This window comes from Pan troglodytes, chromosome 12, assembly GCF_028858775.2.
Source record: "Pan troglodytes isolate AG18354 chromosome 12, NHGRI_mPanTro3-v2.0_pri, whole genome shotgun sequence".
Taxonomy (NCBI): Eukaryota; Metazoa; Chordata; class Mammalia; order Primates; family Hominidae; genus Pan; species Pan troglodytes.
The window spans coordinates 19989378-20011766 of NC_072410.2; the positions used below are offsets into that span (position 1 = coordinate 19989378).

The 22389-nt window shown below is 41.1% G+C and overlaps 1 protein-coding gene across 5 annotated transcripts in view; it reads right to left on the reverse strand.

Annotated features, from left to right (window-relative positions):
• Positions 1-22389, reverse strand: part of TMEM182 (transmembrane protein 182) — a 250522-nt gene that overhangs the window by 145994 nt on the left and 82139 nt on the right. The gene's annotated exons all lie outside the window — the stretch shown is intronic.

The following is a 22389-nucleotide window of genomic DNA, read 5'->3' on the forward strand; positions in this document are numbered from 1 at the left end:
CTGATGCTAACTCACGCTACCTCACCCCCTATGCCTCAGGATCACTTACCTGACCCACTAACGCCGGTGTTTACATTGGTTCCTGCCCCGTTTTAGGTGGAGGGGCCCTTCGGAGAACAATGGTGCATTCACCAAGTCTAGATTCGTCTGTAGAAGAGTTATATGCGAAGACGGAGTCTACTTTTTTCCTGGAATATGTGCTGCAGGTACCCAGGTTACAACAATCAGGAAAATGCAGCATCCACAACATATGGCGATTTCGCACTTAGGCACACACCTTTTCCCAGAGTTAAGCAAGTCAATAACTCTCTATCTCATATTCCCTTTTGCCCCTCCACCTCCCACTCCCTCATCCCTCCCCAAGGCCGCCACCCTTCGAGATGTGCTCAAAAGCCTTTTGGAAAGTTCCTGGGTTTTCAATGGAAAGGTTTCTTTATAGATGAAATGCGCACTCTAGTGGCAGATGTAAAAGTTGCAGCCTCTATTTTTAGGATTTGGGGGATGTTGGTTTCTTCTCCCCGTGAGGCACTCAGAGCTACTTCTCACTAAGAACAGATGCAAATCCCATGCTTTGTTGCTGCTTTTTCTCAAAACAATTCTACACTCTTTCCCAAAGTTTGCAGCATCCCTGAGAATATGTCTTTTGCCTATTATAACCTTATGACTCATTCTCCTGTATTGGCTGCCAGAAAATCAATCAGGGATCCTCTAACCTTCTGTGCTTCCCTTGTAGAATTGCTTCAGAAGTCGCACGCTGAGAGTGATAGCACCACCTTGGCAATTCATCAGGTGGATAACAAACACGTATTTCTGCACTCTTCTCACAGAGGACTAGTTTCACAGTGTGGCTAGGAACTAGAGCTACATTGCATTTGAGTTTTGTGGTATTACAATTTTTACCTAAAAAGTCATGTTGGTCATATGTAATACCTACACTCTTGTTTTTATGCTCCAAACAAAAAAGACCAATTTTGAAAATTTAGGATAGGTGCTGGGATCTAAAGTTTAGATCTTTAAAATCCACTCTTTTAGCACCTTGATTTAATAATTCCACTATATAGAGAGGAATTATTTTTGTGTGTATATATTATATATATATAGCAAAACATCACAATGTACCCCATAAATATATATAATTATTATTTGTCAATTAAAAATAAATGGTTTAGACCTTCACAATAGGTATGATGTGAAGCCACTAAAAGCAAAGAAATCGGAAATCAGTGCTAATCCAGATGTGCAAATTGCTCTATCTCCTTCTTTTCCGAGCATTTCAGTCCATAGAGGAAGTCCAAGTAGCCACTTAGGCAGCTTTGATGTGATCTGTGGGATCCTCATCAGTCAGAAAAAAATGGCAGGCATTTAGTACCCACTGTTTATGCCATGTGAAACAAACATAATTACAAAGGCAAAAAGAAGAATCCTGGTCACCTAGTGCTCATGCAGGAGACAGCAGGACAAACAAATAAAAATCAATTGAGAACCTCTTTATCAGAAACAAACACACAAGCACAATTACTACTAGTGTCTTGATGCTATATGGGGTATTACTAATCATGAATGCATGGTATTCACTCAGATGAAATACAGGACTCTGTACAACCTTGGCGAAGATGGCAGTTCTTTAACCATCCTTGACTTCTCTCTCATTCCTTTATTTTTCACAGCGACAGTGTATCTCAAATTCATTCTCTTGCCATCCTTCCCCTGCCAATGGCTTGGTTGAGGTCTCATGGTCTCTCTGCCTAAACATCTGTGAGACTTTATGGACTCAAACCTTCTACATTCATTTCACCACAGGCCATTCCACCAATTCCCCCACAGAACCCCAGAACACACGTCTGAACTGATTTCTACTTTTAAAATGGTTGTCCAGCCCCTGTTGTCCACTTCAACATTTGCCCCAAGTGTTTTCAGGATTTTGATTCTTCAGGTTGTTACTACTGACAAATGAAAGGGGCACCCCATTAGGAAAAGAGCCAATGCACACTGCGAATTACCAAGAGGCAGAGAGGACAGATGGAGGCAGTGCCTAGGTCCTTCCATCCTGGAGCCCTCTGAAGAGCCTTCCCTGACCACCTGCAGCTGAATTTTCAGCCCTTCCCCCTCTTCACATCGGTACCATTTTATGCATGCATTCTATACACATCACATTGCATTACACTCATTTAGTTATGTGCTACACACATTGTGAAAATAGGAGCCCTTAAGAGGAGGAACAATATGTAGCCATCTCACTAGTCCACTGCACCAAGCAGTGAAGCTAGGGAAACCAAAATCACAACTTCTAGAATCAACTAAGTTAGACCTTAAGTTAACAATATAGCTATCCCTCAAAAGTAATAATGGAGCTTCACAGTTTCCTGTTTTGAAATTGAAGACTTACAAAACCTACTTCCGTGCAGCATTAGAGAATTAGGTTTATCAAGAAAAAGGGAATAAGACTTCATGAATTTATAAACAATCATCCACTGATGCTGGCGCAGGGCCAGCTTCCGGGGTAGGGTTGCCTTGGGCAGTCACACAGGGCCTGGCGCTGAGAAGGGCCCTGCACTTTGTTTAGTGCTTTGCTGCCGCCATCTTGAAATTCTCAGTAATTTTTCAACAAGGGGCCCTGTGTTTACATTTTGCCCTAAGCCCCATGAATGACGTAGCTAGCCCTAAGGGTGAGGAACTCTCAGAAGCCACTTCTGCCTCCTTAAACAGGTAACTTCCCTGGAAGTCTCCTGACCAGAGCAGAGAGAGAACAAAACCAGCCTGTGTGGTTGGGTCTGGGGAAAGCAAGAGAGTGCAGCTAGACCCAAGGCCGCTTGAGGCACTCAGGGCCCATCAGCCCCATTCTGCTCTACGTGGTTAGTGTGAAATGAACCAAGTGATCCTGCAGCAGCTCCTCTTGCTCTTCTGCTCTGGTATCCACCATTATTTTATTAACCACATCTCACGCAGGAACCTTGGCACTATCAAGGTGACACCACAACAGCCCCCAGACCCCCTGAACCCCCCAAACCACCCACAGCACTGACACACACTAAGATCCTACAAGGCCCACACTGGCCTATTCCCTCAACTCTGCCGTCAGTTTCAAGAGTTCCCATATTGAATTTTCAAACAGAATCTCCACCCTATTAACAACAGCAAATCATTCTTCAATGTATCGGTAGAATCTAGTCAATGCTTTGCTGTTCATGCTTTTCTTCTCTCTAGTTTAAGTTAAAAACAAATAACGTTTTTCTTATTTATCTTAATGAACAACTTTATAATTCTTGCCTTTTTAGGGATTACAGCCCCCTAAATTGGAAAAACAAAAAAAACCCCACAAACTTCACCTTCTTATGTCTAACATTTGTTTTTCAAATAGAATTGGGTTGGAACTAATGTTCTAAGAATTAACTATGACATATGAAAAAATTAGAAACACCACAGGGTATCAGAGAACTGGGAATGGAAACTACCTAAGAAAACAATTAAGGTTGGAGGGAGGTACCATAATAACACAGAGCTCTCATCTGCAGCTGGTGTTCCGGCACAGGGCAGGCAACATATTTCAACTGATTGTGAGGCAATGCTAAGTTTTATGTGTTGCACTCAGGAGAGGTCCTGTCTCCAATCAGAGCATTAAATGCATTCAGAAATAAGCACTGGATTGGAGAAGCTTGGAATAGCCATCAGGATTCCCAGTATAAGGCCAAGGACTGAACGCTTTCTATTAATGGCCAACCCTGCCATGACTGAAGGCTGAGAAGTTGTCTGTGGGGCAGCACAGCTGACAGAGGCCGAGTTCTCTTCCTGTGTCCTGCTCTGTGTGGCATTCTGAGTGAGTCCTTTAACAGATCTAGAATCAAGGCCCTCCTTCGTAAAAGCAGGGAGTGGACAAGCAAACCAGCACTGAGAACGCCTCTGAACACTTGGCTTTGTGCTTTTTGTTCACGGAATCTTGGGCAAGTTATGCAGCCTCTTTAAACTTGCCTTTACTAATCTGGAAAATGGGAAGACAAAAGCATAGCACTCACCTCATAGCATTCTTATAAGGATTCAATGAGATCATTGTTTAAAGTGCTTAGTCCAGTATCTGGCACTTAAAACACTTCAGCAAAATGAGATACTGTTATATACGTATTACAATGGTCAAAATCCAAAAAACAAACAGCATTAAATGCCAGTGAGGATGTGGAACAACAGGCATTCTCATTCATTGCTGGTGGGAATGCAACATTGTGCAGCTACTTTAGAAGATAATTTGGAGGTTTCTTCTAAACCTAAACATATTCTTATCATATGATCCAGAAATTATAATCTTTGTATTTACCCAAATAAGTTAAAATTTGTGTCCCCACAAAAATCTGCACATGGATGTCTATTGCAGCTGTATTCATAATTGCCGAAACTTAGAAACAGCCAAGATATCCTTCACTAGGCAAAGAGAACTGTGGTACCTCCAAACAATGGAATATTATTCAGTGCTAAAAAGACATGAGCTATCAAGCCATGACAAGAAATGGAGGAACCTTCAATGCGTATTACCAAGTGAAATAACCCAATCTGAATGGACTACATACTGTATGATTCCAACCATAGAACATTCTGTCCTTGAGAAACCAAACACCGCATGTTCTCACTCATAGGTGGGAACTGAACAATGAGAACACATGGACACAGGAAGGGGAACATCACACACCGGGGCCTGTTGTGGGGTCGGGGGAGGGGGGAGGGATAGCATTAGGAGATATACCTAATGTAAATGACGAGTTAATGGGTGCAGCACACTAATATGGCACATGTATACATATGTAAGAAACCTGCATGTTGTGCACATGTACCCTAAAACTTAAAGTATAAAAAAATAAAATAAATTAAATAAATTTAAAAAAAGAAAATTCTGAAAGGCACAAAGCTATAAAAATGGTGAAAAGATCCGTGGTTTTCAGGGGTTGGGTGGAATAAACAGATGGAACACAGAGGATTTTTAGGGCAGTGAAACAATTCCGTTTGTACTATAATGGTGGATACATTTGTCCAAACCCAACACCAAGGCTGTACAGCACCAAGAGTAAACCCTCAGTAAACTATGGACCTTGGGTGGTTATGATGTGTTATGAAGGCTCATAAATTGTACGAAATGCACCATTGTGGTGGAGGATGATGGTAACAGAGGAGGCTGTGCCTGCGTGTGGGCAGGGAGCACATGAGAAATTTCTGTACCTTCTACTCAATATTGCTGTGAACCTAAAACTACTGTAAAAAATGTCAATTTTAAAAATCGAGTCACGATTATTGTTATCTAAAAACCCTTCTACCTTTGGATTCCAATGTTACATGTAGCCAAAATATATTTGTTGAATGAAGTTACCATTTGCCAAGCATTTGTATTATCCTGGCCTCCGGTGGTGAATTTGCAGAGATGTCATAATTCCTCCTGCTGCATTTAGCATTTCTACAGCACTTCTCCCTGATCTTGGGTTTTCTGTGAGCTGTTACAATCACTGAGCCTTTCCCACCCCCGCCCCCCACAATTGCTTTGTGTGCAGCTGATTACTATTATTATCCTTAATTTCCAAAGGAGGAAACAGGCACAATAAGTCCTCATCTAGGAGGTGTTATTTGGGCATAAATAACACCTCAGGTGAAACGGGTGAGGCACAATTTGCATCCTGGCATTAAATTAGAAATAGACCCCAGGAATATTTTATTCCTAAGATAACAACCGGCAAGTGGAAAACCCAGAGTGATTAACGAAGGATGCTTGGCTTTTGTAACAGCTTGGTAATAAATCGAGAGTTCGAGTCACCTGCTTATATGTTGGACTGCTCTGGACCTGCAGGAGCCCTGAGCCTGTTTTCCTGGTGTGAAATATGTGGTGACCCTGACCAGCAGACTAAGTATTCAGAGACCCTGGATCTACAACCCACTCTGCACTGTCATAGCCATATGACCTTGGCAAGTCCTTGAACATTGTTAAGCATCAGTTTTGTTTTGTTTTTCTATTTGTAGCAATAACACTCTCACTGATATGCACACCTCTCAAGGCTCACCTATATCTGTTGAAATGAGACGGTGCATCTGAAAGTGGGTTGGAGACCATGGGGCACTGGCAGACGTTTTTACATTCCACTTCACTTCCATCCCCCCATCTTCTAGATTTCTGTTTACAGCAGAGGATCCCAAGAGAAGCTCAGAAGGAAAAAAAAAGGGAAATGTTACATATACAGAAAAAAATAGACGAGTCCTAAGATGGTAAATGGATGAGGGTTTTTTTCTTTACAGAAACTGTTGTGCATGAAGTTCATCAATGGATAATCCTTCAGCCTTAGAGTTAGGCCCACGGCAAAGTAGGGATGGCTATAGGCAGCCATGTCATTGCCAGAGATATATTTAGACCTATATACCTTCGCGGTCACACTTCATAGAGCAGGGAAATTAAAAACGCAAGCCCACCCAATGACTGGAAACACTGAATCCTTGCTCAAGATACGTATATACTATTTAACTTATTTATTTATTGAACTCATAATTAACATAAGGTTATCTAGGTTCCATGGCTGACCCAGGTCCCATTTACACAAATGGGATAAGTTATTGACTTAGCAGACCCCATCTTAATCAACAGAATCAATGGTGCCATCACCAGAAATAGGATATGTTAATATTTTATGTCCTCTGATACAATGCGTTGGGAAGGGCACATGGCCTCTGGTGGTATTCTTTCCCAAAATGTATGGCTCCAATCTATCAAAACATCAGACAAATATAAATGAGACACACTAGACAAGGTCCTTGACCAGTACTCTTCAAATGTTTCAAGGTCATGAAAGACAAGGAAAAACTGAGACATTGTCACAGATGAGAGGAGAATAAGGAGACATTGCAACTAAATGCATGGTGGGATCCTGGACCTAATTCTGGAACAGAGAAAGGATATTGGAGGAAAGACTAGTGGATTCCTAATGAGGTGTGTAGTTTAGTTCTTGGTATTGTACCAAGGTTAACTTAGTTTTGAGAGTTGAACCATGGTTTCCTGGGATGTTAACCTTGGGGAAAATAAATCAGGGTGTGTGTGTGTGGGAGCACTCCATTCTCTTTGCAACTCCTCTATATGTCTAAATTTTTTCAAAATTAAAAGTTTAAAAAATAAGCACGATGTTTGACCTGATTTTCTAGTCCCCATGCACAATTCCAGGGAGAAATTAGAGCTGCAATTGGATCTGGTGATGGGAGGGGGATGATATCTAAGTTGTCTAAATTGAGGCAAAGGCTCAAAATTAACATGGTTGTTATTCCTGCAAAAAGTCTATCTATGACTGATTTATACCAGACTATGAACAAATAACTGAGAATTAGTTCAATAAGCCCCTGCCAGCAACCCTCTTCTCCCTAACCCACCACTCCTCCAACCTCCCACCTGCCTGAGAAAGGGGAGCTCCTCCCTGAAATCATAGCATGTTCCAATTTTTGTGTAAACCACGGCAAAGGCACTGACTCTTTTCTTTTTGCATTGTTCCCATGAAGTGTGCCATTAGGGGCTCAGAATAATAAAGACTGCTGTCATAATTAAGCTCCGGGATGTATTTCAAAGACTCACAGACATTAGAGATGAGAAAGACCCAGCAGGTCATCCAAGCCTGTCTCCCTGCCAGTGCAGGATGGCTGTGTGCAATTTGGAAGATCTGTTATCAGGCTATAAAAATTCTAAACTATTCAAAAAATTACCACATTGTATAAATTATAATAAAAAGTTTACCTTATTCCTGGGCAATTCTTGAGTGTGTGTGTGGTGGGGGAGAAAGTAAGTCACTGAATAGCTTTCTAAAAACAATTACTGTCCTATTTAGAATATATTTTCCAAGGTGAAAGTATGGTTATTTTCTGCTCAATGTGACAGCCTGCGCTTATTGTTATGCAAGAGTTGTCTCCCTGCATCTGATAATTTAAAATTTAGCACTGACCCCAGCTGTCCCTCAAATGATATTATAAATGTGCTTGCGATAGTTCCAACTTCTTCTGGCTTTTATTTAAGTGCTGGACTTGAGCACAGTTGCATAGGATTCTGCCTCTGGCTCAGACATCCTGGCCCCAGTATCTTCGTTCTTTAAGAATAAAGCCTGGAAGGAAACACTTCAAAGGCCTTCAAAGAATGATACTCAAGGCACTGCACCTTATTAAGCTGAGTGAGGCCTTTTTCGATGAGAATTGTGAAATGACTGTGATGTATGTGTTGATTTACAATCCCAGTAGAAATGAACAAAATAACTATAACAATACCAAAAGTAGGATGTAATTTCAAGGGGAAGAATTTAGAGGAATATTGAGGAGAACTACTTAAATAAAAGAGTTAATTTATAGTCCAGAAATACATCCCTGGAATACATTTGAATTCTGAACAAAATGGCATAGTGGAATAAAGAATGTAGGCGGATAGAATCCAGTGAAATACATGACCACTGTATCCATCAAGAATGGCTATCCGTCTCTCACTCTGTCATGCCAGGTATGGGGATATGAGAGCATGGCAATATGAAATATATCAACATTTCCCACTGTGTTCTTGCGTTTTCTCTACTTGGCATACACAATTCACCTTTACATAATACATATGAAACTGTAAGCCTTGTCCTATGAAAAGAAAGAACATTGTCACAAGGAGAATGCCTAGCTCTTCTTTGCAATCAGTTGGTGGTTGAGTGTCCCAAGTTTGCAATAAGTCATGGTGAAGACCCCCATTAAGAAGCATATCCCAAGACCCAGAAGTTCTGCATCTGGCACCGTTCATCACTCTTTCTTTTTTTTTTTCAGACAGAGTCTAGCTCTGTTGCCCAAGCTGGAGTGCAGTGGTGCGATTTCAGCTCACTGCAACCTCCGCCTCCCAGGTTTGAGCAATTCTCGTGCCTCAGCCTCCCGAGTAGCTGAGACTACAGGCATGCACCACCGCACCGAGCTAATTTTTGTATTTTTAGTAGAGACTGGGTTTCACCATGTTGGCCAGGCTTGTCTCGAACTCCTAACCTCAGGTGATCTGCCCACCTCGGCCTCCCAAAGTGCTGGGATTACAGGCATGAACCACCATGCCTGGCCCACCACTCTTCTTCTTTTAAGATGACTGCATGTTAACACATCGGTCGTGTATGCAGGGTGGATCCTGTTTACCTTTGTGTATCAAACTTTCATTTGTCAGTTGGTTAAAATGTAGAATACATAACAAATGCTGGCAAGGATTGTGGAGAAAAGGGAACACTTATCCACTGTCAGTGGGAATGCAAATTAGTACAACGACTAGGGAGAACAGTTTGGAGATTCAGCTACCATATGATCCAGCAATCCCACTTCTGGGTGTATACCCAAATGAACGGAAATCAGTGTATTGAACAGACATCTGCACTCCTATGTTTGTTGCAGCACTGTTCACAGTAGCTAAGATTTAGAAGCAACCTAAGTGTCCATCAACAGATGAGCAGATAAAGAAAAGGTGGTATATACACACAATGGAGTACTCTTCAGCCATAAAAAAGAATAAGACCCAGTCATTTCCAATAACATGGATGGAACTGGATCATTATGTTAAGTGAAATAAGCCAGGCACAGAAAGACAAACATCATGTGTTCTCACTTATTTGTGGGATTTAAATATCAAATCAGTTGAACTCATGGACATAGAGAGTAGAAGGATGATTACCAGAGGCTGGGAAGGGTAGTGGAAGGGTAGTGGGAGGGTGGAGGTGAGGATGGTTAATGGGTATGAAAAAAAATAGTTATAAAGAATGAACAAGACCTACTATATGATAGCACAATAGGGTGACTATAATCAATAATAACTTAATTGTATATTTTTCAATAACTTAAACAGTGTAACTGGATTATTTGTACCTCAAAGGATAAAATGCTTGAGGGGAGGGACACCCCATTCTCCATGATATGCTCTTTTCACATTGCATGCCAGTATCAGAACATCTCATGTACCCCATAAATATATATACCTACTGTGTACCCACAGAAATAAATAAATACATAAATACATAAATAAATAAAATCCAGAGCCAAAAAAAAAGCACTTGGAATTCAGTTTTTCAAAGTCCCAGTGTTGTAAATAAAGCTTACTTCCCATGTTAGCCCACAAAATTCATGATTAGAGCTAGGATCATGGCCTTGACCATATCTATACACAGAACCCTTAAAACCCAAGTGCTGAAAGCCCCATGACTTCACACAGCTATCAATGCCTGATGCCAGCAATTCAACCCTTCACTCAAGTGTTGAGTTTCTACTCCATAGAGAAAGCATAGTAATTTATATGAAGTGGTTGTCAAAACTTGATTGTTCATTAAGTCTGAGTATTGTAGTTCTGAAAATAATAGGTAAAGATTTAGACACATGAAAACAGCAAAAGCAGTAAGACATCTCTGTGACCAGAACAAGGAATGGCGGGCCAATGAGAAATCACATAGACTGCAGAGGACATAAACTCTTAGACAGAACTGGGTGAACAAACACTAACATCTCAACAAACACAGCTTTCTCCATTCCCTTAATGGTATACAAGCAATACGAACACACTTCCCTTTACCCTTCAACTCTCACTCTTACTGGTAATATGAACAGTAACCTATTGTGGGAAAACTGCTCCTAAATTTTCCTTTTCTGTTTTGGCTTGGAACTTTGGGTTTCCAAATATGGGGAAACCTTCAATGCAGTTTAATTGGGGGAGGAGAGTGGTCAAGCAAAATATGTGATGCAAGAAGGGAAAGCCTCACAAAAAGCCAAGAACAGGAATCATAAAGCCCCAGGCTGCCTGGATCCTGGCACTACAGGCAGGAAAGCTCCAATGGCAAAAAAAAAAAACTCTGGACCATTCCAGAGTCCTCTGCTATCCGATGGACTCCTCTACATTCACTGTGTGGGTGGCTTTCTGACCTGCTGGCAAAAGCTCCTATACTTTCTCATGGTCTCTGTCACCTAAGCCTTGTGCCCATGCCTAGCACATCACTATCTCTACTCTTTCCATGGTGAGTCTTGGCACATCCTTCAGGGTTCTGTCTTCTAACACCTTCTGATATTTCCCCAGTATAAATTGCTGTTAGGATAGAGATGGGGGCAAAAAGAGAAAGAAAGGTGCGAGAGGGAGAAGAACCTGACTGCCCAACCCACCTTTCTTTAGCCATTGGCTATAGGTCATAACTTATAAGTCATTGGACAGGCAATGGATTGGCTGTCCTCCAGTCAGGCGTCCCACCCTGATGCAGTTAGCATATGGATCCTGTGGCATAAACTAGGGACCTATCCCCTAGAAACTATACCAAGAGCCAGGTCTGTGACATGACTGTCCCCTAAGCCTTCTGCCCACGTATAGCCCATCACTGTCAAAATACATGATGCAAAAAGGTGCTACCTGATTCGGAATGCCAGCTACTCCAAAACCTCAGCCTTCCACTTAAACTTCTCATGCGGAGAACTGAAGAAATAACTTGCTCATCAGGATGCATTAAAACAGAAACATGGAACCCAGAATATTTGCTAACTTCCGCTCTGTTCCAACCACTTAAATGAATAACTTTTATTTTTCTAAATAACCATAAACGGGCCACAATATATTTGCTCAATATACATATTCACAGGGTGTTCTTCATACCCCTTATTTGCTGGAAATCAATTCTTAGGCAATTTCAGGTTAAATGTTTAGCCTTACAGTGTTTTTAGATGCTACTCCTTCATTTTTCATTCTCCAGTTGCTTCTAAGGCATCAATAAAAGTGACCTTGCCCTGGGCAAAAACTTTCCAGCAGCATGACCCACTCACTCCATGCTGTCATTCATCTAGCCGACATCTACTGAGCTCCTATTGTGGGGTAGCCTAGTGTGGAGACTTGGTCAGAGAAGGTTCAGCTAGAAAAGTTAGGAGAAAAAGCCCAGGGCCCCAGAAATCTTGGGCAAACTGTCAGAGACACTTCCCTCACCTTGGCCATCACTTGGAAGCCTTAACTGCCATGTAAATCTCGACCAACAGGTTACCTCCTACCAGAAGCAGAAGAGATGTCAAAACCATGAACATTTTTCCTAATGACTTTTTTTGCAAAGATATCATGTGGCAACCTGGGACTTGAGCTGGTGACCTTGCTCTTCAAAATCTCTATTTCACTATTTCAATTACACAGGCAGAAAAAAGTAAGTGATATTTTTCCTAAGATTATGACACATATCAGCCCTGAGTAGAAACAGTGTCTCCATGCCCAATTTCCCTTACGTGCTAGCAATTCTATCAGTTTGCTCTGACAGGGGTTAACTCTGTTACATGTGATCTCCTGAGACACAGTTCACACCCTTTGACCACTCATTTGATTTGCTTTCTCTTCCCTGATTAATAACTACAGAGAGCCATGTCTCCAAACCAAGCCGCATTCTGAAACATTTTTATCGGTCTACACTTAAAGCCACAAGTCACTTTTTATTTATTTATATATTTATTGATTTATTTATGAGATGGAGTCTCTGTTGCCCAGGCTGGAGTGCAGTGGCACGATCTCAGCTCACTGCAACCTTCGCCTCCTAGGTTCAGATGATTCTCCTGCCTCAGCCTCCCAAGCAGCTGGGATTACAGGCGCCCACAATCACACCTGGCAAATTCTTGTATTTTTAGTAGAGATGGGGTTTCACCATGCTGGCCAGGTGGGCCTCGAACTCCTGACCTCAGGTGATCCCAAAGTGCTGGGATTACAGGTGTGAGCCACCACACCCAGCCTAAGCCACAAGTCATTTTTATCCAGTGTACGTATTAGCCAAATCTTTGTGGAAGCTGCTTGTTTGTTTTTCTCGAATATTCTGGGAAATTCCAGTCTGGTGTAGGGTAATGAAGGCGAGGTTAACAGCTACTGTCCTAACACTCAGCACTCAACCGCATCTCCAAATCTTGTCATAGGCTGCTTAGGCAGGGGCAAAATTGTTTCTTTGCAAGAAACAGTCTTCCAAGATCAGTGATGCACGAAGTACTTCCATTTGAAAGGAGTGGAAGAAAGGAAAAGACAGCAAAGGAAAAGGAAGCTTCGAGATAGCACAGAAACCCAGACTGGAGGGCCGTGAAGCTGAGAACATTTTTGAAGTTGTTCGCAAATGCTGCATCTACCCTTGACAGGTCATTTCATTCCACTTAGCACTTTTTATTCACTGTGGTTTATAAGCTCTTAAGCAAATGTAGAAGGAAGGAAAAGCTAACATATCTGGTAGTATAGTATATCAGACTGACAATCCAACTGAATTTCCCCTGCATTGTGAGCAAGACACTTCCAAAGAGAAATTATACAAAAAGAAAAGAGAAGGAGGATTACACAGATCATGGCTTCACATTGAATTTCAGAGAAGACCTGAGTTGATTTCTTTCTAGCTCAGTGGTACACCAGTTGGAACATGGTGCCTGGCGATGCTGCACTGTAACATGATCTGTGCTATAAATAGCTGCCAAATAGCCATGTGGCGGCTGGCAGCATGCTACGTGTTGTGATGAGAGCGACCCGTTTCAAAGGGAAGCCACATAAGACAAGGGCAAGTAAAGCTGAGGTGCAGGGGAGCAGTTTTTCATTATCTTGCTGTGTTTTCCTTTTTAAATGTATTAAAGTGTATTCCTCATTTTAAAAAGGCACTAATTGAATTAGGATTTTTTTTTTTTTGATTGGCCAACCAACCACATTTAGAAACACATCCATGTAACTTGTGGGATGATTTATCTTCTTTGGTGGTCTGTTTTCTCCAAAAGGGACATGATATTACTATTGCCACCCGCTCCCTCAAGTTTTCCCAGCTCTGATCATGCTCCTGGGCAATCTTAGACATGCAGAAGCAGTAAGATGTAAGAAGTCCCTAAGATGAGTGGGGGAATGAGGAAAATATAATTAGTGCTGAAGAAACTGTATCCAGTGACTTCGGAATAGTAAGGTCAGAAATCTTGGATCAGAAACCCTAAAAACATGGTATGGCAATTCAAAACTAGAATAATAATAATAGTAATAGTTGATAACATTTATTGAGCACTTACTTTGTGTCAGATACTTTTGCAAACACGTTGCATGAACATTTTCACTGTCCCTGCTTCATGGATGAGGAGACTGAGGCATAGGAACTTTACACAATTGCTCAACACCACACTGCCAATGGTGGAAGTCGGATCCCAGCCCTGGCCATCTCTCGCTCTCCAGGGACCTCTCTCTAAACCACAATAGCCCCCACCGCCGCTCTAATGAACATCGATTGGGAACTTTAAAAAAAAAAAAAAAAAAAAGCCAGCTGCAGACTGTACGCTGCACTGGGGCTTTGCCCAGTTATTTTGCTTGGAGGAAAGTGAAGAGCCTCAGTAACTTACCCGAGGGCATCCGGGTAGGCTTCAGATGCAGAAGTTTTCTCTCTACCACATACCTGGATGCCCTCATAAATGTTGTGAGTCATGGCACCATGAGATACCCATGGTCCCATTTAATGGTTCAAGCCCAAGCACTAAATCACAGTGAGTGGCCAGTGGAGAATTTAAAAGTGGCTGACTTTATGCAATTCAGTTGTTAATTCATGCAACTAACCCAACATGTAGCCTCAAGCAATTGTTCCATTTTTCATTCAAAAGTGTTCAAAACATCTTCTCTCTGCTATTAGGAAGAAACCAGTTGGTATCATGGAGAGAACATGGAGACTAAACACCTGGAAGTTCACCTCCAGTGCTTTTTGGCTGTGTGGCCTTGGGCGAGTTACCTATTCTTTTAGTTTCAGTTGCCTCAACTCTCCAATGGGACTGACACCACCAGACAAAGTAAGAGAAGCTACTGGCATGTAGAAATGCTCAAACATCACAATCACTGCCACTGTGAATCTTCTCTTGACTTTCATTCAGTGGCAATTTAGAGAGCACATTTTATTTTTCTTACAGGATTTCAATTGTCCACAATTATTTAACTCACAATAATGTTGGGTGGATAGTCACTATTATTCCTCTGCTTTTAAATGTGGTCACCTGGAAAACAGCAAAGTGACTCCAAAACTCAATGGGGTTTCTAAGGCCAAAGACTCAAACACTGACCATGTCTGTGTGTCTGAGCTCTGCTGGCTTGGCTATGATTCAAAGAGTCTCAATAATACTGGAAATATTTAAAGACACGAAAAATGTTAAAACGATACAATTAAGTAAAAAACTAAGTTTAGGAAACTTTGCTCTGTATTACCTGCTTCTTGTTACCTATTAGAACTATTAACACCACTTGACTCTGAGGGCAGAATTGTAGGTAAAAGTTATTTCTTCCTTTCTGTTCCTTTGTCCTTTTTGAATTGTCTAATTAATATTTATTACTTTTGTAAAGAAAAACAGCTTGGAAAATTAAAATATTTCTTTAACATCTTCTTTTTCTGTCCTGTTGTGTCTTCCAATAGGCAATAACAGACCTTAGATACCATGTGTTTTTCTAAAAGCTTGATAGGTACTGAAGTTTTTGCCTTTGAGGCTCATCATTTCATGATTAAAACAACATAAAATAACATGTTATAAAGCAACAATGTTATGAAAGCAATTTGGAATATATTTGTATTAGTCCCTTCTCACACTCCTATAAAGAAATACCTGAGACTGGGAAATTGATAAAGAAAAGAGGATTAACTGGCTCACAGTTCCCATGCTGCACAGGAAGCATGTCTAGGGAAGCCTCAGGAAACTTTCAATCGTGGCAGAAGGCGAAAGGGAAGCAGATACATCTTTTTTTTGTTTTGTTTTGTTTTCAGACGGAGTCTCGCTCTGTCACCAGGCTGGGGTGCTGTGGTGTGATCTCGGCTCACTGCAACCTCCACCTCCTGGGTTCAAGTGATTCCCCTGCCTCAGCCTCCTGAATAGCTGGACTACAAATGCACACCACCACCATGCCTGGCTAATATTTTTTTTGTATTTTAGTAGAGACGGGGTTTCACTGTGTTGGCCAGGATGGTCTCAATTTCCTGACCTTGTGATCTGCCCACCTCGGCCTCCCAAAGTGCTGGGATTACAGGCATGAGCCACCACGCCTGGCCAGCAGGTACATCTTACATGGCCAGAGCAGAAGGAAGAGAGAGAAGGGGAAGGTGCTTCACACTTTTAAACAACCAAATCTTGAGAGAACTCACTATCATGAGAACAGCAAAGAGGAAGTCCACTCCCATGGTCCAAACACCTCCCACCAGACTCCTCCTCCAACACTGGGGATTATGATTCGACATGAGATTTGGGCAGGGACACAAATCCAAACCATGTCAAAATGTTGCTCTCCACAAACAATCACTGAGGACAGGTAAAATTATTAACTACTATAAACTGGTGAAGATGCTGAAGATCAGTCAAAAACCACAGTATCTATCAGCATAAGATATAGTCATTTACTGTGATGTAGTCAACTGAGCCAGGTATAGAGAGTGGTAAAAACAACTCTTCTCCCACGTCACCTCTTAAGAATCAAATCCCCTGCTTTTATTAATAAAAAATTCAATACAAGAATTGTTTAGAATCCAAATGGAGTCCATTTTTAAAACCCTCTTTCTGAATCTTTTATTTCACACCCCTCTTTCATAAGCTGCACTTTCCTTTTATCTTAAAGCATTTTTCTTGCTCAAAAATGGACAACTTCAATGATGTGGAATCTATTAACAAGTCCAATGTTCTAGTGCAATATTATGATACGCCTTTTGATTGGCCTTAGACAGAAAGCTGAGTATTCCCATTAAACCAGTGGATGGCTTTTGGACAGTCACTGGGATTCTTCCAGATAGGAACAAAACTAAACTAATGTTGAGAATGTGCTATTGACATTGCTTCACTTTCTTTCTAAGGCCTAATTTGAATGGGTTTACGTATCTCCTTTAAAAGTTAATGTAAGCATATCTCCTTGAGGATGCATTATGTGCTATTTTCTTTCAGTGAATGGAACTGTTTAAGAAGGACAGAACTGGCTGGGCATGGTGGCTCACGCCTGTAATCCTAGCACTTCGGGAGGCCGAGGTGGGCAGATCACGAGGTCAGGAGTTTGAGACCAGCCTGGCCAACATAGTGAAACCCCGTCTCTACTAAAAAAATACAAAAAATTAGCTGGGCTTGGTGGCGGGCACCTGTAATCCCAGCTACTTGGGAGCTGAGGCAGGAGAATCGCTTGAACCCAGGAGGCAGAGGTTGCAGTCAGCCAAGATCACACCACAGCACTCCAGCCCAGGCGACAGTTTGAGACTCCATCAAAAAAAAATAAAAATAAAAAATAAAGGAAGAACTCTTGAATCTAGTGTTGAAAACATGCTATTGAAATACACTTCACATTTTTTCTAAGATATTAAAAACCAAATGCCATCAGAAATACATAAGAAATTTCCTTCTCAAATGCTTATCTAGAAAATCAAGTCAGGGGAACATTTAACTTCACTAGCAAGATGGAACCTTCCAGATGTACACTAACATCCTGACAGACTGAGATGCTGTCATTTTCTATTACTGCTCACAGTGTTAAAAGACCTACCTTTCAACTGTGTTGACTCTTGGGGATCTTATTTTTGTGCTTTGAGGATGAGCAGTGAAGACTATTGATTTGACTTGTAAAAGGTGACCCCAACACCTGATGCTGGAACTAGTACATACTAAGTGAACAATAGGGATTTTGTTTGGTTGGTTGGTTCTTCTTCTTTCTTCTTTCTTTCTTCTTTCTTCTTCTTCTTTTGTCAAATTGAATGTACTGAGTGCTTTCTACATTCTGGGTGTTTACTTTGAGGTGAGGCAGGCACCACCGTCCCTCCACACATACGCTGGCAGGCTCCACACTCCACTTTTTTCATGGTCCTCTTCACACCATCCACTTCTTTGTACAAACTAATTTTCAAAGTACACACACTTGCCCTTGTTTTCCCGGGTCTTCAGAATGCTTTATTTTGATCCCACATTCCCTTCTACCCATTTCCATGGCTCTGCTCTGCTTCAAAGACAGTCAGCTTTTAGAAGTTGCACAACAACCTTTTCCACTCTCTTACCTCCTGTTAACTCTTTAAATCAATCACATCTGGCTTCCATTCCCGCCCCTATACCAAAACTTCTGTAGTCACCATCACCAACCACCTCCACGCTTCCATCTCCAAAGATCACCTTTTTTCCTTGTCCTACTCATCTCCTCAGCACCACTGGTAAAGATAAAAACTCAGTCGCTTCTCGAAACATCGTCCTTCTGGGTTTCCTCGATATCACCTTTCCCATTAATTCTTCATTGTCTATTTCTGGCTTCTCCGCAGGCTCAGTCTTCCACTTGTCCTCCCCTGTTTGGTTCTCCAGTGCACAGAGGATCAACCTCTCTAGCTCTCCTCCTCAGGGGTCTAATCTTTGCCATGGCTTTACATGTTGTGACTCCCCAGTGTGCATCTCCAGGCCCACATTGCTCCTCTGAACTAACTGCCTAATCTAACTGTTTTAAAATATTTATTGACATATAATAGTTGCACATATTTTGGGGGTATACTTGATGTTTTGATGCCTGTATACAATGTGCAATTATCATATCAGGGTAATAGGGACATCCATCTCCTTAAACATTTATCTTAAGTGTTGCATTTTTTTTTTTTTTTTTTTTCTGAGACAGAGTCTTGCTCTGTTGCCCAGGTTGGAGTGCAGCGGAGCGATCTCAGCTCACTGCAAGCTCTGCCTCCCGGGTTCACGCCATTCTCCTTCCTCAGCCTCCCGAGTAGCTGGGACTACAGGCACCTGCCACCACGCCCGGCTAATTTTTTGTATTTTTAGTAGAGACGGGATTTCACCATGTTAGCCAGGATGGTCTCGATCTCCTGACCACGTGATCTGCCCGCCTCAGCCTCCATTTTTAAATAGGATGATCATGGGATGTTTTCCTGAGAAGGTAACTTTTGAACAAAGGCCTAAAGGAGATGAGAGACTGAGTGGGGACCACTGTATTAGGCCACTCTTGCCCTGCTATAAAGAAATACCTGAGACTGTGTAATTTATAAAGAAAAGAGATTTAATTGCCTCACGGTTCTGTAAGCTGAAAAGGAAGCATGGCACTGGAATTTGCTCAGCTTCTAGGGAGAACTCAGGGAACTTTTACTCATGGCAGAAGGCAAAGAGGGAGCAGGCATGTCACATGGCTGAGCGGGAGCAAGAGAGAGTGGGGGAGGAAGTGTCACACACTTAATCAATTACAACTCGTGAGAGCTCACTCAGTATGGCAAGGATAGCACCAAGCCATGAAGGATCCACCCTCATGACCCAAACACCTCCCACAAAGCCCCACCTCCAACATTGGGGATTATAATTCAACATGAGATGTGGGGACAAATACTCAAACTATATCAACCACTGTATGCAATTGTGCAGGTCATAGTAGCCTAATTTTAAAGATTTCAATTACGACAACATAATGCAGGCTACACATTATGTTCAAGGGTGTTGAGTCTGGAGTGCACCTTGGCATGTCTGAGGCACAGAATGAGAGTGGGGAAAAGTAGTAAATGAGTTGGAGAAGTAAGTAAAGGGGTCAGCTTCTACAGTGTCCTGTGGCCACTGTAGGACTTTGAGAAATCCAACTCTTTATCAGGGTTGAAACGTGGACATGTCACAGGCATCTCAAACATGACACCATGAACATGAACCATGGATTCCTCTCTCCCTCAAGCCTGTTCTCCTCCTGCCTTCTCCATCCACCCATTTGCTTAAGCTAGAAATCTGAAGTCATTCTTGATTCTTCCCTGTCCTCAACCTCTATCTAATTCACAGCAAGTCCTTTCAACTTTTTCCCTCGAAATATACTATAATGAGGCAAGGGCTTGGAATGATTGGACCCTTCCTGCTTCTCCAACTTCATCACAAAGCTCCCTGCTTCAATGGCCAGCCACACAAGCTGCCTTGCCATTTCTAGAACATGTCAAGTTCTTTTCCATTTTCAGGCCTTTTCTTCCACTTGCTCCCTTCTCCCTGAAATCCTTTTGTTTCCACTTTTTACCCCGTTAGCCCCTTTATGTATTTTGTGTATTGGAATAGTCAGAATTCTTACCTTAGAAAGAATTTCTCTTACTATCTAACAAGCATAGTTTCATCTCTCATTATGTCCGTTATGCATTTTTCCCTAGAGGATTTATCACAATTGATAAAGTCAAAGTTATTTTTCTCACTTGTCTGTTCTCTATATCCCTTGCTTGAATCTCAGTTTGAAGAATAAAAAGACCATGTCTGTTTTGTTCAATAATATGTATCTAACATCTAGTGCCATTTGTGACAAGTAGCATGTATGCAATTACTGTTTGTTGAATAAACTAGTGAACGTCTCAGATGAAGAAACTGAGTCAAAGTGAAGTAGAATGATTTGGCAAATTGCAAGTTTAGAATCAAGGACTTGAAATCAACTCTCCAAACACAGGCTCATCACCTTCCACACAACACCCTAGGAGCCTCCCTTCAGGGGACCCAAATAAGGAGCTGACAGGGAACCAATCAGTATAATCTTCTGCAAGGGGATTGAAAGAATAAACCAACTAAGACATGTGGCTTTAGAAAGAAATCATTTTGCCCAAAAAGGTTTATAACTATTAAATAAATACTTATTGACAGCTATCGATTGCCAGTTGGTGTGCAGAACATGTTCAAAGACACAATCATGGCCACTGGCATTTACAGGGAAAACATGACTAGTTCATTTTATATGCACCACCACATATGCTCTGGATCCAAGGAAGAGAAGGCCGTGGTAGCACTTGTTGTTTGCCCCAATCCTCACTCACCAGTGCAACAAGCATGCAATAGCAGAAAGGTAAAATATGCCCTCCTTTACAGCAAAACTTAAGAGTTTGGGAATGCCTGAGACAGATATTTGGATATGTGTATATGCACATATAATATAATGTAAGCATTTCTTCTACGCGTTCATGTATACGCTTTACATACATACACATACATTATGTGTATATATGTGTGCATGCATGTGTAATCAGACATATAGAGGCATGCGTGTATATAGTTCTATATGCATACACACAGACATATGTATATAGTTTTATCCAAATCCATATATACATATACATGCATACCACAGACATATATATACATATACATGCCTAGGTATGTGGTTATAGGTACACATAGACAAGTTAATCCAACTTTCTACTTCACATATCTTTCAGATAGTTACATATACCCACAAAAGTTTTTGAGAAAAATTCCCTTGAATTTTCGGGGGATGAAAACAATACATCAAATTTTCTTACAGTGCCTTTATATATGCTAGACCAAAATATGAGGCAATAAGCATTATTCTTTACACATCACTCTTTGGTTGTCTTTGTTGTTTAAATATCTGTTCATTTAGGTCGTTTTTAACATCAATACTCTGTGTAAGCATTGGTGAATTTTTTAACAGTAGCAGTCTCTCTTTAGAATTAATGGGGAAAAATGCTAAGAAAAGAAAAAATGAATTGTCATATAAAAAGACAACTATCCTACATTTTCAGTGAATTATGTCGCTGTAATTCCTAGACGTCCAGAAGAATAAGAATATTAAAATCTTTGCTGCATGTGCACTTATTTTATCCCAGTGAGCCCTCTCCTTCCCTAAATTATCTACAAAATATTCAGAATCCGTGCAGGATGCCAATTATTTCAACCATGCTTATTTCAAAACCCAAGGTAATCTATCCTGTCATTTCAGTGAACTAGGAAAACCATCATCATTTGAAGAATCCAAATCGTTCTAATTTAGTTACTTATATAGACAATGTATAGATATAGAGAGTATCTATCTATATAGAGATCAATTTAACTGTATAATTTAGAGATAGATAGATAGATAGATAGATAGATAGATAGATAGATAGGATTAAATAGAATTATTAGATATATCATATGACTCCTTACATCTAGAAGCGGATCATTTATAAAGTTCAACCGTCCAATTGCCCCTTCAATTTTTCAGTCATAGCTGAATCCTATGGGCAGGAGGGATGATCTTTCAAAAAGCTGAGTGGGTCTCTTCGGGCATCTCCATTGTCGTTCCAGACTTGCTGTCTCTGATACATCCCACTCTCACAGGCTAATCCAGGTTTGTCTCACTGATCTGAAGATGGAGCCCCTAACGCTTGCTCTGGGGAGTTAGTTCAGAAAGTCTAATCTGTAACTGGATGTTTTCCTTTCTTTCTTTCCTATCTTCCCTGCTAACCAAATTAAATGTCCCTTTGCTAACTTTATGCTTATTATAATACGAAAGATACTATATCCCCATCCTCCTTGGTTTTTAACATATCTAAGGTATTGTCATCCTACATTCTTATTGGAATTTCCCCACCTACCCTTGATCATCACTGAGGAAATGTCTCCATATATTTAACTCCTTCATACAATCAATAAAAATGTAGTTTTCTGTTTCATTTCTTGTTTATGAGTTTCCAC